Consider the following 14,254-nt stretch of genomic DNA (forward strand, 5'->3'; position numbering starts at 1 on the left):
CAGTGGTTGAGAATCTGCCTGCCAATGCAGGGGACATGGGTTCGAGCCCTGGTCTGGGAGGATCCCACATGCCGCGGAGCAACTGGGCCTGTGAGCCACAATTGCTGAGCCTGCGCGTCTGGAGCCTGTGCTCCGCAGCAAGAGAGGCCGCGATGGTGAGGGGCCCGTGCACCGCGATGAAGAGTGGCCCCCGCTTGCCGCAACTGGAGAAAGCCTTCGCACAGAAACGAAGACCCAACACAGCCATAAATAAATAAATAAAACCAAAAAAAAAAAGTTATAAAAAAATAATAATGTCCCAATAAATGGCCTTTTAATAGAGGGGGAAGAAAACACAACTTTGCTAAGAGAGCTTATTCTATCTGTAAGTGTTTAGTCTAGCTTAAGACCCAGATCCTGTAATATTTGTGAAAAAACAAGTTCTCTCGCAAATCCAATGTCAGAGAAAAGTGGAGAGACAAGAGCCATAGGTAGGGATTAATACGGGACCCAGGACTTGACTCCCTGAGCTCTTCCATGCAGCTCCTGCCCTCTGCAACAGGGACGATCACTCTCACCGTGAATGTCACCTTGGATGTGGCTGCAGAGAAGGGGCAGATTAATGGTTTTTGCCTTACCTCTATTGTTTTAAATTGTCCTGGGGCAGAGGCCAAAGGGGTACCATAAAACTAGCATAGGCACCCAGGCCTATTGGTAGGCTAAAAATTTTTGAAGTCCAGGTTCTATATCCAAAGTCTATGACTCGCATAGATCTAAGGCATTGGTTAATAGTCCATGGGATGGAAGCCTACTATGTTTTTTTAAGGAGTATCATGGTCAGAAAACCCCTAAGCATGGTTCAACCTGCTCGAGCCTCTAGGACTCGCACCAATAGAAAGTGGTTTCAGAAAGACCTACAGCCACCAGAACAGCCCCAATTTCCATTGTTGTTCTGGGTTATTAGACGAGGGAGGTCTTCAGAAAGGAGAACGAGTGGTCAGGGAAATCTATGAGCCAAGGAGATGCCTCCCAAGATCAGAAGCTGGGGCAGCTGGTGGATAGATCAAGGACCACCAGGGCACGGAGTTCCTGCTATTCCTGTCCAGCAGGAGAGAATATACGCTATAGTCCAGGGACTGCTGTGTTCTCTCTTTTCCCAAATGAGAGATGTTATTGAAGTTATTCTCTTCTCTCTCCACTATTTTATATAGGGTTGCTTGACTTGGTTAAACATGAAGAGCTACATTTGAAGGGGGACTGGACAGCACTCAGAGAACCTGGACCTGGAGTTGCTTGAAGCACATAGAAGATACATGATTTAACTTCCGCTCGGGAGTTTGCAGGATCTGGCTTGTTAATATCCACTGCCACTGTCACAGAGGCTCACTGAGATTCTACTGATGTCCTGGCCGAGGGGGCTGCCTCCTGCCTCCAAAGCTGCCCGTGAATGGCTATGCTGCCCTCTTTGGGATGTTTCGTGTTCTGAAGGCACACTGTGGCCTGTGCCGGACTGGGGAGAAGGTGCTTCCCCCTTATCTGGGCATAGAAGCAGCACTGCCTACATCCTCGCGTCTCAGTGTCACACAGAGTCCCTTATATAAACAGCTCCTTCAGCCTCTGCCTGCAGCCACTCTCTCCATTGACTCAACCCCTGCCCATGGGGCTGGCCAAGGAGCATCACCGAAACTCTACCCCGTTCCCCCACATCACCTTCCGTCTGGGACTTGGGATCCTGCTTCTCTTCTTTTTCAACCAACAAAACAAAGCAGACCCTCTGGCAGGCCTGCCTTACCAAATCAGCAGACAAGTCTGGTCCCGTCTGAATCCCCGGTACGAATCACTGCAGAAAACAGACTGACCTGAATATTCGTATAGTCTATTTAAGAAAGCCTTAGTATCTTGGAGTGATTGAGCAGAAAACCAAAACTACTTGAAACTGACTTGCCATTTGATTTTTAGGGTAATCCACTGGAATTGAGCAGAGACAGTAGAGGAATATTATTTATTAACGAGCGAGGGGTATTGTGCATAACAGCAAAGAGGATTTTTCTTAATTTCAGTTGAGAACAAATTCATGGCAAGCGGACCCATGTTTTAAAGAGAGGTGCTAGACCATCTCTATAGGACTTGTTAAGAGGTGACTCCAAACTGGCTCTGCTGCCTCTTCCAGGTTTAGCGAAGGATTGAGAATGAGGCTTTCTTGGAAGTCTGCTGGGCGCTGAGCTCTGTGGCATGGCCCTCCCCTCCCACTGGGACAGAGATGGTGCTACCCTCTCCCACCTCCAGCCAAGTGAGGGGGCTCCTCCGTAAGCCCTTACAAAGCTATGGTCCTGGAATGGCCACTGGTGAGAGCGTTCACAGAAGACTGTGACACATGACTCCCAGCGTTTAGAGCATCTGGGGTCTGACTCCTGCCCGGAAACTTCTAAGGTTCGAGGTTCTCTGGACCTGCCCCTGAAGCAGGGCAAGGGGAGCAGCTGCAGTGAGGCAATGCTGGCTGTCCTTCCCTCGAGGGACAGTAGATTCCCTGGGCCGGAGTGGCCATCGTGGGACATTGCAATGGAAACAGGATTTGGGGAGGCGGGAACAAGTAGTCGTCTGGGGAGTGCACCACCCACATCAATGCACACATAGTGCTGGAGGTATTTGAGGGCAAAGAACCTCCCAAAAGAGAGCCAGCTTTGGTGCATCTGCCACGCAGGAGTCACAAGCACCACATTAGAACAGCACCCATTCAGTCATAACTGTTTACCTCCTTACCTGTCTATCTCCTCTCCCTGCCATCTCCTCCAACCCTGGAGGAGCCAAAGGGTGCACACTGAGTAGGAGAGGAAAAGTGGAGGAGCCACGTCGGGGAATTGTGAAAATATGGAGTAGATCAAGCCCCCTTCCTCACTGCTAGTCTGTGGATGGTGGCAGGGAGAAGCTGGAGAGATCAAAGTTTTCATTTTATCCTACGGGATTTGTTAACATTGTGCCTGAAAGTAAAACCTTTTAATCTCTGAAAGGGACTGCAAATCTATAGGATCTGCTTAAGCTCTCATCCAGGGGCCAAGAAGGGAAACCAGATGGGAGATATCTGAAGATCAAAGTGGGAGAAAAATGAAGGTGCTTCCTGCCTGCACCCCCTGGAGTCCAACACATTCTACAAACATTTTACATCTGGGATACTGGGGAGAAACTGGAAGAAGTAGTTAACATGTATGGATTTCAAGTAAATGCCCTGCTGGAGATAAGTGGAATTGATGTTTGCAATGTTGTAGCTCACTATTAAATTTACAGCATTAGATTGGGAGGCATTAAATATGGCTCTTTCTCATCGTTTCTATCAATGACAACCAAAATTATTTCCCACCTCAGTAATTCATTCCTTTGGGAGAAAAAAATCTAAGAACTTGCTTTTTATACTTAACATTATATCATAACTATTTTCCATGTTATTTCATATTCTTTTGAGTGCAGTTTTAAATGACTTTATAACTACATCCTATAAAAAGACATTTTGATTACTAACAGTTTTTTTTTTTTTTAATGACTAGCAAAGCATGTAGATAGGACTTTTCACATATTTTAAAGCTTAATTCCTTTGCTTATATTCCAAGAACCAATGGGACTCTTAAGTCTCATTATTATTTCATTTTCAATTTTTGACAATTCAAGGTATAATTGATTCCTATTAATTATGATTGAAAGTAGTTTTTGTTCTATGAATTTCATGGCCTTACTGGTTAGAAAAAGCAGTTTAGTCTAAAACTGATCACTTTTTAATTTTCTAAATCAAGTGCTCATAAATTAACAATTTATTTTTGGAGCCTTCAACTTCTGATTTTAGCAATAAATTATTTTGTGTTAAATGGCTTGTGTTTATTGTCCAAAAAATACTAGTTTATTTTAATCCTCATTTACATATTATATGTACTACATTAAGAGTAAATTATCTTTAAAAATATTTTGTGATTAAGAATTCTCACTTCGTAGAATAGCCATTTCCTTATTGTTGTCAGTTTGTGAGATTTTATCATAACATGCTTATAGCAAAAGACTCAGAGTTGTTTTAAGAATTCAAAGTAATTTGAATTCATTGGCTAGACAGTTCTGTGGAAATAAAGTAACTCATACTACATATGAGAAAGTTTGAGTGAAGTTATTACTTATTAAAATTCCCTTATATTTAATAATAAAATAATACTAAATACATTGTATGAACAGAATAAAGCATGTTCCACATTATTTTACTTATAAATGTAGTTTCATAAAACAAATAAGGTTTCAATTGTCCAAAAAGAGGAAAGAGAAGAGCAATGATAATAAACTATGCCTGATCTAACACAATGATGTGGAAATTTTAAACAATGTCCACACATATGACTAATATTTAAGGACCTGCATTTGGCATCGTTATTTTTAATGTGTGCAGGATAATATGCATAAAGGTAACGTAATTTTAAAGCTTCATTAGAATTTTTGGCCCTATGTCTTTCAGCAAACTAAACTGGACTCTTTCCCCAGTTGCCTTTGGTAATAAACACTACAGTGACTGATCTTCATGACCTCATCCTGGAATTTGGCTTGAGTGACCAGTTTTAATCAACCTGAAAATAATGCCTCTTTGTCTATTGGAAAACGAATGGCGACAGATTGGCTCTTTCTGCTATAACCATAGCTCATCTGACTAGCTTTGTCCATGAAAGCCTTAGAAAAGTATGAAATACAATTTGAGGAGTTAGTTGTGTGTGAAAATCTTAATGAACTCAGTCACCTTGTAATTTAATGGCCAAGAAGCAGCTGTCTGAACAGATTAGCCATTAAATCTCAGATGTGGGGCTGTTTGACCTGAATTTACATATTTTTAAAATCCAGTTTTGCAGGATGTGGTCGGCTCTCTGAGTCAAGTGGGGAGTCTCTGAGCAGTGCCTCACTCCTATCACGTAACAAGGCTACAGAGCAGAAGCTGAGCCAGTCACTAGTAGAAAAACAAAAGGTGACACTGCTTTCCTTTGTTTTACGTAGTTTTAGTAAATTAAAATGGTTTTATACAATTAGCATTCCCTCACCGGCCACTTGTGTTCTCTGAAAGGCTGAATTAACATTCAACTACAGCAATGGTGGGTAATAAGAACATCACTTATGTTGGTCTTTACAGTGTATTTATTTCTGAATACAGATATGACTGTTGTTGGGATAAGGAAAACTGAAAATAAAATAATGAAGACATTCAAATAGTGTCGCCAAAGGAAATTCCCAGAAGAACTGGGCAGGTGAAAAGTTGGGTTGTACGAGAGACTACTAATGGACCTCCAGGATTAGCAATAGAATCCTGCTCAGAACATACACTACACTTCTCAGGCTCCCTTGCAACTAGGTGAGGCCACGTGTTATGGACTGAATTGTGTCCTCCCAAATTCATATGTTGAAGCCTACCGCCCTCCACCCTCCCCATCACACCAGCACCATGTGACTGTATGTGGAGATAGGGCCTTTAGGAGGTAATTAAAGGTAAATGAGGTCATAAGTGCGGGCCCCTAATCCAATCGGACTGTGGCATTCTAAGAAGAGGATGAGATCTCTCTCTCTTTCTCTACCATGTGAGGACACAGTGACAAGGCTGCTGTCTGCAAGCCAAGAAGAGAGCTATCACTAGAAACCAAATCAGCCAGCACCTTGATCCGGGACTTCCCAGCCTCCAGAACTGTGAGAAAAAAAATTCTGTTATTTGCACTGCCTTGGTTATGGCAGCTTGAGAAGACTAAGATACCTTGTGATTAAGTTCTGGCCGATGTGGTATGAGCAGAAATGATAAGGGCAACTTCTGGGTTGTGCAATTATGGAGAATGCACACACCCTCCCCTTCTCCTTCTCTCTTTCTCATCAGCAGGAACCTGTTCCTGGTGGTAGTCAGCCATCTAGGACCACCCAGATGAGGACAATACCTTGGCTGAGCAACAACACAGAAGGGACCTGGGTCTCACACACAACAAGTCTGTCATCCTAGCTCTGTAATGCTTATGCTAGAATTATACTACATGAGAGAAAAAACAAAAGCATTCCATTTAAGTCACTGTTACTTTGGGTCTTTGTTTTAAGAGCAGAATCTATTTCTTAATTCACATAGTATATAAGTCAGTTGAAAGGAGGGGTTAAAGTCCTAAAAGCATAAAAATACAAGCTTTAGGAAATAATGTGCTTGCAAAAACAAAAGCAAACAAGAAATCTGTCTTAGGATAGATTGAACTAGTTTGCAGTTCTGGCTGTCATTTTTCAGTCTCTTTTCTGAAGCCCAGACTCAAGAATCCTTAGAAAGCTGCCACATCCCACCCTTTTCCAGGCTGTTCAAAGCATCCCTCTCACATAGCCTGACAAAGGTGATTCTGCCTGTCAATCCTTTATAAGATTTAGACCTAGGGGTGGGAGCATATAGTTTAGGTCCTTCATTATTGACTGGCTGATTAATTGTGAAGACAGGAAGTTGAAAACCAAGGACCATGGGTCTATGAGGTGCCAAAAGAAAAGGAGTTTGAGGATGGATTGGAGAGAAAGTACCCCTGGAGGGGATGGGCACAGGACCACCCCTTACTGGTGTGTAGATTGTGTATTGCACAACTGTAAGGGAGCCCATTCATGAAGAAGTCAGAGATTTGCATGTTCTGACAATCTCCCAACAAGTTTTAATGAAGTGCCTTGGAGCCAAGGCTCCCTTTGTCTAATTTGCACACTGTTGCAGTAAGGGCTGCATTAGCTATAGGGTGGGTGTGATATGCTGGCTGGAGCTGAAGACCAAGAGTGGGAGACTTTCTGGGAATATAGAGAGAGAAGGTGGCAATTGCCCCCGAAAGGAAAAAGTGACTTACCCTTTGTAAAAATCAGTGAGGTTTTGCAGTGCCAGGAGGGCCTGAGTTTCAGCATACACATCCACTATGTAGATCTTGAGATAGCCATGGGGGGAAAAAACCCACAAGAGGACCAATGAAGTGTGGGTGGTAAGGACACTTGATTAGAAAGGTTCCTATCTTTACAGTCATTTCATAGGAAATCCCAGGCACCCCAAATGGTGCTAGGGGATTGGGGTAGGGAGAGATTTCCAGTAACATATTCCAAACATTTAAAAAAACTTATTTTATGTCAACATATTGTAAGAGTAGCTGTTCCATGTTTTAGATATTTCCAAAAGTTGAGGGGAGAGGGAGAGGGAAATGGCAACGCTTTGTGAAATTCACTGCTTGTGTTTTAAATATTGTACTATACTATGTTCTATTGCAGAGGTTGTTATCTGGCTGCTCAGGTCGAATTTGGCCTTGCAGTCATATTTTGCTGACACAGTATTTTTTAAAAATTGTAATTAGTTGTTAGTTTTTAAACAGAAGAAATTTCTCAATAAAATTGGGATGTGAGGCTTTTTTAAAAACTGGAAAATGTGGCAATACTGAACTCATGCTCCCTTATGGTAATAACCAATGGAGCTGAATAAAGGCAGCCTCTTTTTTTTTTTTTAATTGAAGTATAATTGATTTTCAATGTTGTGTTAGTTTCAGGTGTATGGCAAAGTGATTCAGTTATATATATATTCTTTCATATATATATATATGTATATATATATTCTTTTTCCATTATAGGTAATTACAAGATATTGAATATAGTTCCCTGTGCTATACAATAGGTCCTTGTTGTTTACCTATTTTATATATAGTAGTGTGTATGTTAATCCCAAACTTCTAATTTATCCCCCTCACCCCCTCTTCCCCTGTGGTAACCATAAATTTTTTTGTTTTTGTTCTGAGTCTGTTTTAATTTTGTAAATAAGTTCATTTGTATCACTTTTTAGATTCCACATATAAGTGATATCATATGATCTTTGTCTTCCTCTGTCAAGGCAGACTCTTTGCGATGGAGCCTCTACTCTTCAGGCCACCACAATTCCCAGTTCCCCCTAGCCTGCCTCATTTACGTTACCTGCCTGCTTCTATTGGCATTTGACTTGACTACCTCTGCTCGATTTCCAACAGGGACTGTTTTTCCCCACGAGGACCTAGTGTATTGCTGATGGAGTATGTGCTCGATAAAGATTCATTGAATAATGAATGAGTGAATGAATTGATCCTGCTCAGGGTTCACTACAGTCTGACGTCAGTGATCATCCTCAGGCTAGAATAAGTTATGGACCAGTGTTTTGATCTTCCTGCCTGGACCTCTGCTTCCAGCCAGGAGACAGGTGAACCGTTGAAGCCAGATGTCATGAATCCATCTCCAGGGAGGCAGCTTTTGCAGTTATTCAGGATGAGTTTGTGGGACTTGGGGCTGCCCTTCATTTTTATTGAAAACTTTATTTTCTGACAGCCTACAGTCCTGTATTTAGGGTCTGACCTAAGTGATTTCTCAACCGAGGCCTTTCTGTTTGTGTGTCTTTGTAAAGCTGCGTTAGATTCTTTGGTCAAAAAAGATAACTTTTGCCTGGTGACCTGATTTTGCTTATCAGCTTATTCAACAATTCCGTGATTTCAGTTATTTCCTCAGGAAACTGTGTTTGATTCCGAGTGAAACACTGAAGTGCTTTATCTGCACGTAACACACAATGTGGCCCAAATGCACGGACTTTAATTTATGAGTCATTTAAGAGAAAGGTCTACTAAAGGAAAACTGGGGTGGAGGGTAGAGGGAGGGAAAGAGTAGACAAGAAAGGAGAGGTTGAGGCTGTTTTGTAGATTCAGCAGAAGGAACGGGGTGGGGATCTTGAAGGAATAAATTAATCTTGAATTACACTGGGGTATACAGGCATAAATTCAAGTGCAAAGCTCTTCTAAGATTCAAAGAAAACCATCCAATCCATGCGTTGGGGTGAAACCTCTCTGATTCTGGTTTAATATTTTTCGGCCATTCTACTTCGCCCAGTTGTTGTGGACTCTGCTCCTTTTGGTGGAAACAAGGAAGAAGTTCCTCTAGAGTTCTGCAGGCTGGTTGGTGCTTCATAAGCCAGGAAGGATTTTATAAACTCCTCCCAGAAGGATACAGTATATTAAAGAAATAACATTAAAATTTTAGTTGCCTCATTGCTAAGATCTTTTATATCCCTATGTGCTAGGCATATTATTTCCTGGTAACTAAAAATGGCTCCCTCCATACAATTCATGAAACAAGAAGCATTTCCTCTTCTCACCTTGAGTGTGTATTTCCCAAGTCCTTTTCCAAAGCTCAAAATTTAAGGCAGAGAAAGGCATTCTTCTCATTTTGAAAGCATTTATTAAGAGTCTCTTAAAAAAAAAAAAAAAAAGAGTCTCTAGTGTACTGTACTTACTACCTGGCCAAACAAGAGGCAGAGAGTGGTGGTTAGAAAGTGATAAAGGGGCACAAGACAACACAGAGAAATCCTACGATGAAATAGCTCCTGATCAAAAAGCCAGTCTTTGGGGGCAAATAAAACTTACATATTTTATTCTTTCAATTCATTCACTCATTCATTTATCCATTTTTCTTTAAACATTTATTAATTTATACTTAGAAAACTGTAACATGAACAAAATCAAAGACCTAGAACTGACTGGGGAAACAGTGCCTGGTACATAAAAGCATTCAGTAATGGTTAGCTATTATGTTTACTAGAAAATTAAAAAGTTAGTATCACAGAGAGCTTCTACAAGTTAATGAGAAAAGGATAAACACTCAAAGAAAATTGAGCAAGGATTATGAAAAGGCAATTTATAGAGGAGGAAATCTTAATCTGTAATAAACATATAAAAATATGTCCAGCCTCATTAGAGGTCAGGGGAAAACATCAATTTAAACAACAATGAGATACTAGTTTCAGACATGAGGCTGGCAAAATTTTAAAAGGCTAGTGAGGATGGGGAGAAATAGTTGCTACAACTGTGGGAAAAGAAATCTAGTAGAATCTATTAGAAATAAAAGTACACATATCCTCCTTGGGCTATGGTTCATTTTGGCTAGAACTTGGTGAGTGGGTGTTTGCGGGGAAAAGTACACAGGATGAGAACTGGGTATGTGGTGGGGAGCTTGTATCTGCAGGGGGAACCCCTGGCAGAATTTTACCTGGGGAGTGGAACGATGAGATCTAGGAGGTGATGAAGATCAGATGTAGTGCTTCAAAAGGATGCTCTGGCCGCAGTGCAGGAAGAGTGATGGATAGTCACACGGCTGGAGACAGGGAGACGAGTAAATGGCTGTGAAGAGAAGTCCGATCCAAGAAGATGAGGGTCTGGCACTAGGGCAGTGGCTGGAGAGGAGTGGGTACTATCAAAGCAAGCATTCAGGATGCGAAATCGACAGGCCACCTACATGAATACTCAAGGTCGGGGTGGTACAATGCAAGTGCCTCAGGAGGCAGAGGTGAGAACAGACTGAAGAGTCCAGGACACAAGACTACCCTAGACCAAACGGTGAAATAGCTCAAACGTACGTTAAGCTCTTCCTCTTACCTTTTGGTCTGAGCCCTCATGCCATCCTGGATTACCCAGAACTCTTGACCACAGGGTCTCCCACTGGCAGTGCTGCAGGCTTCAAAAGGCTCTAGGCATTAAGCTGTGAGCCACTGGAGGGCAGGGATTGCAACCCATTTGTTACTGTGTCCCACCCTCTAGCCTGTCTGTCACATTGTAGGTACTCAATAAGTATTTTCTTATTTTGCGCTTTCAATTAGTTATTAAGAGGATAATTAACTAAGTCATACCAAAATACACAAGAGAGCAACTTAACATGTGACCTTCCTAGAGTCGGTTGTTAACCCAAAGGAATGTATTAGTGATGGTGAAATTTCTGGGAGATGGAGAGGTTTTGGAATCTGTGTCTTCCTGTCAAATCACACAACACAGGCTATCACCTAGATAAAATGTATTAACCTGGAATGGCAGGAGAAAGTCCTGATGCCATGGCTGGTTATGAGAATCCAATGAAATAATCTACCAAAAAATGTTTAGAAGACGGTAAAGTAGATCAGAGATTCAAGTTCTGTCACAATCCAATTCCTGCTCTTCACAAAGTCACATATGGAATGGCAGAATCTGGGCATATTTGAGGGTTTTGATTTAGTTACATCAATCCGTGGTACCCAAACATGAAAGTTTACGTTAAGAGCTCTCTAGCTTGGTCTACAATTTCATATTGTCGCTGCTTTGGGCTTTCCACGATCCAAACTTGCCCTGGGCTGATGAATTGCTCATCTGATTCCACTGACTGTTTCTTTATTTACCCCTTAGTGTGTTCCCAGCTCCCCTGGGACCAGCGATGGGTCTCCTCTGGGTCCATACTGGTGTGTGTTAGTCTTTTCCCTGTGAGCAATAGAACCAACTCCTGGAGGGCAGAGGTCTGTTCTCATTAGTGTGTCTTCTACAAGGCACACAGTGGGAGCACAGTGGGAGCTCAATAAACGTTTGCAGATTTCAATTAGAATAAACCATGGACAAGGGCAGACTTTCAGCATCTTCTGATTAGGTTGAAAGGGAGCTGTATCTAGAGATAGAGCAGATCTATTGCTGGTCCCCAGAGAGGCCAGGCTCTTGCCTGCAAGGTACTCCACTTTTATATACCTCATTCATGTCACCTGCTCACAAACAACTTCCTTGGTGGTCAATAGCCACAACGATATCATAATGTAGCCATTTATTGTTTATGGGTCAAGCAATATGCCTAGCATTCTTTGTATATATTAATTGTATTCTCACAACAACCCAGCAAGAGGAATTATTATTCTTGTTTGATCACTGAGTTAATACCAGAAAGGTTAGAAGACTTGCCCAAGGTCACTGGACTAGTAAGTGATGGAGTTTTTTGGTCTCCAGATAAAACCTGTGCTTGAGTCACAGCAAGGAGCTGTTCGTTTGCTTCTTCCCATCCCCATCTCCACTCACATTTATTTATCAGCGTGTCAGGCAGTTTCCTTGATACTGGAAAGGTAAAGGAGTGTAAGCAAATCATTTATAGTAAAGTGCTTAGTGCTCAGATAAAGCAATGTAGAAAGTGCTATGGAAACCAAGGCAGAGATACCGAAATCAGACTGGGGTCGGGAGTAGGGCAGTCTTCTCAGAGGAAGAAATCCATGAATATAGTTCTGAAAACAGTAGGAGTGTTATAGCTGGAGAAGGGAGATAAGACTTGTTTGGGGAACTGCTAAGCATTGGGTTTAAATCCTGATTTATTTCTGCACTAGCTCTGGGATCTTGAAAAAGTTACTTAAACTTTTTGAAGTCTCAATATATTCATCTTAAAATGAGGCAATGATTTGCCTTATGCAGGGCTCTGGTGAAAGCCAATGGGAAAACATAGGTAGAACACCTGGCTTATTGCCTGGTGTGCAGAAGGTGTTTGTAAATGGCAGTGATGGGGGATGGTTTTTATCAACATGATCGAAGGAGGAGGCTTGTGTGGAGCCCCTGGACAGGCGAGACTGGTGAGGGGGCTACTGAGTAACCAGAGGCAGGAATGATGAAGCCTGGACTCAGGCAACAGATGTGGGGAAGGAGAAGAGGGGCAGATTTGAGAGAGATTTCAGAGGTTGTAGGTGAAATAGGAATAATCTGGTGATTGTTTGGCTAGATTATGAATTGAGGGAGAGGGAGGAGACTTCTCCAAGTTAGTGGCTCAAGTGCAAGGGTGGGGGCAGCAGAATAGGGAGAAAAGATTTTAGCGCCTCCACTGTTTAGAGCCTACCACCCTTTAGGGTCAGGAGAGTCTTAAACCCAGTCACTTGGCATTTACACAGTGACTATGAGAAGGGGCTCAGCATGACCATAGGGGTTGGGAGGAAGATGGTGCTGCGTATTTCTAACCCCTAACCTCATGTCCCAGTTAAAATCTGTGATCTTGAAGAAATGTTAGCATGTTGAGACGGTAATCCCAAAATTACTTGGGATGACATTGTTTCCTTAGTTATAAAGCATCTTTTACTCTCAGGAAGATTCAGAATTAAATACAGAGACAAATTTAGGACATCAATAATTTTTGTCTTAAGGGACCTGTGCATATTTCATACTTTAAGTATTTGTTATATTTAAGGGAACTGAGCCTGTTAGAGTCAACAAGTAACCTTGTTTCTTATATAAATTTATAATTGAATAATTGATTTAAACCTGTGACTTTAAGTTGGAAAATATAAGGATATGTTAGTAAGTCTAAAAACAGGATTAGAAATCTTAAAACATTTAAAAAATATGCTTAATAGCCATGTATGAGTAATTTAGGTTCTTAAAAAGGGTTGGCTTGTTCTTTAGATAGTTGAAATACTTAAGATGGAAATAAAATGTATAAACGCTGTTTAAAATGTTTGAGGGTTTTTTTTTATGAACTCAGTTTGTATATTAATTTAATACATTAATCAAACCTTCCTTAAAAGTGACTGTTAAAATTTGTTAGTTGTATGAACAGAATAATATTTGTAAGTGAACTAAAAGCTCGAAAAAGACCTAGACTTCCCATATTTAATTTTAATACATAACTTATCAAAAAAATGAAGTTCCTCAATAATCTTTTCTATTTACAAAAGCCTCTCAAGGTACCAAAAAACACCAGTAACACACTGACATGATGTATGCCTAAATTAAAAAGAATATTATATAGAGTTTCTCAGATAATATATTGTATATAAAAATATTTCTATATATAAATATATATTAAATATATTATAAATATTATATATAGAGATATAAATAAATATATAAAAATAAATATAAACATATTTATATTTACTATATTACTAATAATGTATACTTCTGTACATAATAATATTGTCCAAATATATATTTGTGTGCATATGTTTGTGTATTCCTTTTTCTTCTCATAGAAGAAGCAATGGTATGCAAACATTGCACACTAAGGGTTGGATGGTCTTGTCTGAAAGCTGTTTGCCACAGCTCTGATATCCAGTAACCTAAGTAGAGAACAAAGGGGTTTTGCTCCATGAAGCTTAATTGCCTGCTGAATAAATAAATAAATAGATGAAGTGCTGCAGGCGTCAAATGAAGGTAAATATTGACCTGACACCATATGTTTGCTGGGGTGCCAGCTGAAGTGTGCTGGCAGGTTTGATCAGTCAGGGGGCCCACCAGCCCAGCAAGCAGGGGCCTTGGTCATTCAGAAGCACAGTCTGGGAAGAGACTGAAATATCAACAAGGCTCTCCTGTTGGTACCTTAATCCACCCCCACGCCCAATTCTTTCACCAAAGTCCACTTGTGAAATCTGAAATCCAGAAAAGGAAAAATAGGATGGATATTGATTGCCTAACCTCAAGATGGTCCCATGGGAGGCTTTGTTAAATCAGACTGAGGAGAAGCATAC

At 41.1% G+C, this 14,254-nt stretch overlaps 1 protein-coding gene across 3 annotated transcripts in view; it reads right to left on the minus strand.

Moving 5' to 3' along the window:
* Positions 1–14,254, minus strand: part of LOC309622501 (uncharacterized protein) — a 152,293-nt gene that overhangs the window by 121,587 nt on the left and 16,452 nt on the right. Inside the window, exon 2 of one of the 3 annotated variants that reach the window (XR_014240915.1) lies at positions 10,018–10,148. The exons of the other annotated variants lie outside the window; for them this stretch is intronic. The gene's annotated coding sequence lies outside the window, so the exon portion shown is untranslated. The remainder of the gene's footprint in view (positions 1–10,017; positions 10,149–14,254) is intronic. 3 annotated transcript variants of the gene reach the window in all.

This window comes from Balaenoptera borealis (genome assembly GCF_965194805.1).
Source record: "Balaenoptera borealis genome assembly, chromosome: 2".
NCBI classification, from domain to species: domain Eukaryota; kingdom Metazoa; phylum Chordata; class Mammalia; order Artiodactyla; family Balaenopteridae; genus Balaenoptera; species Balaenoptera borealis.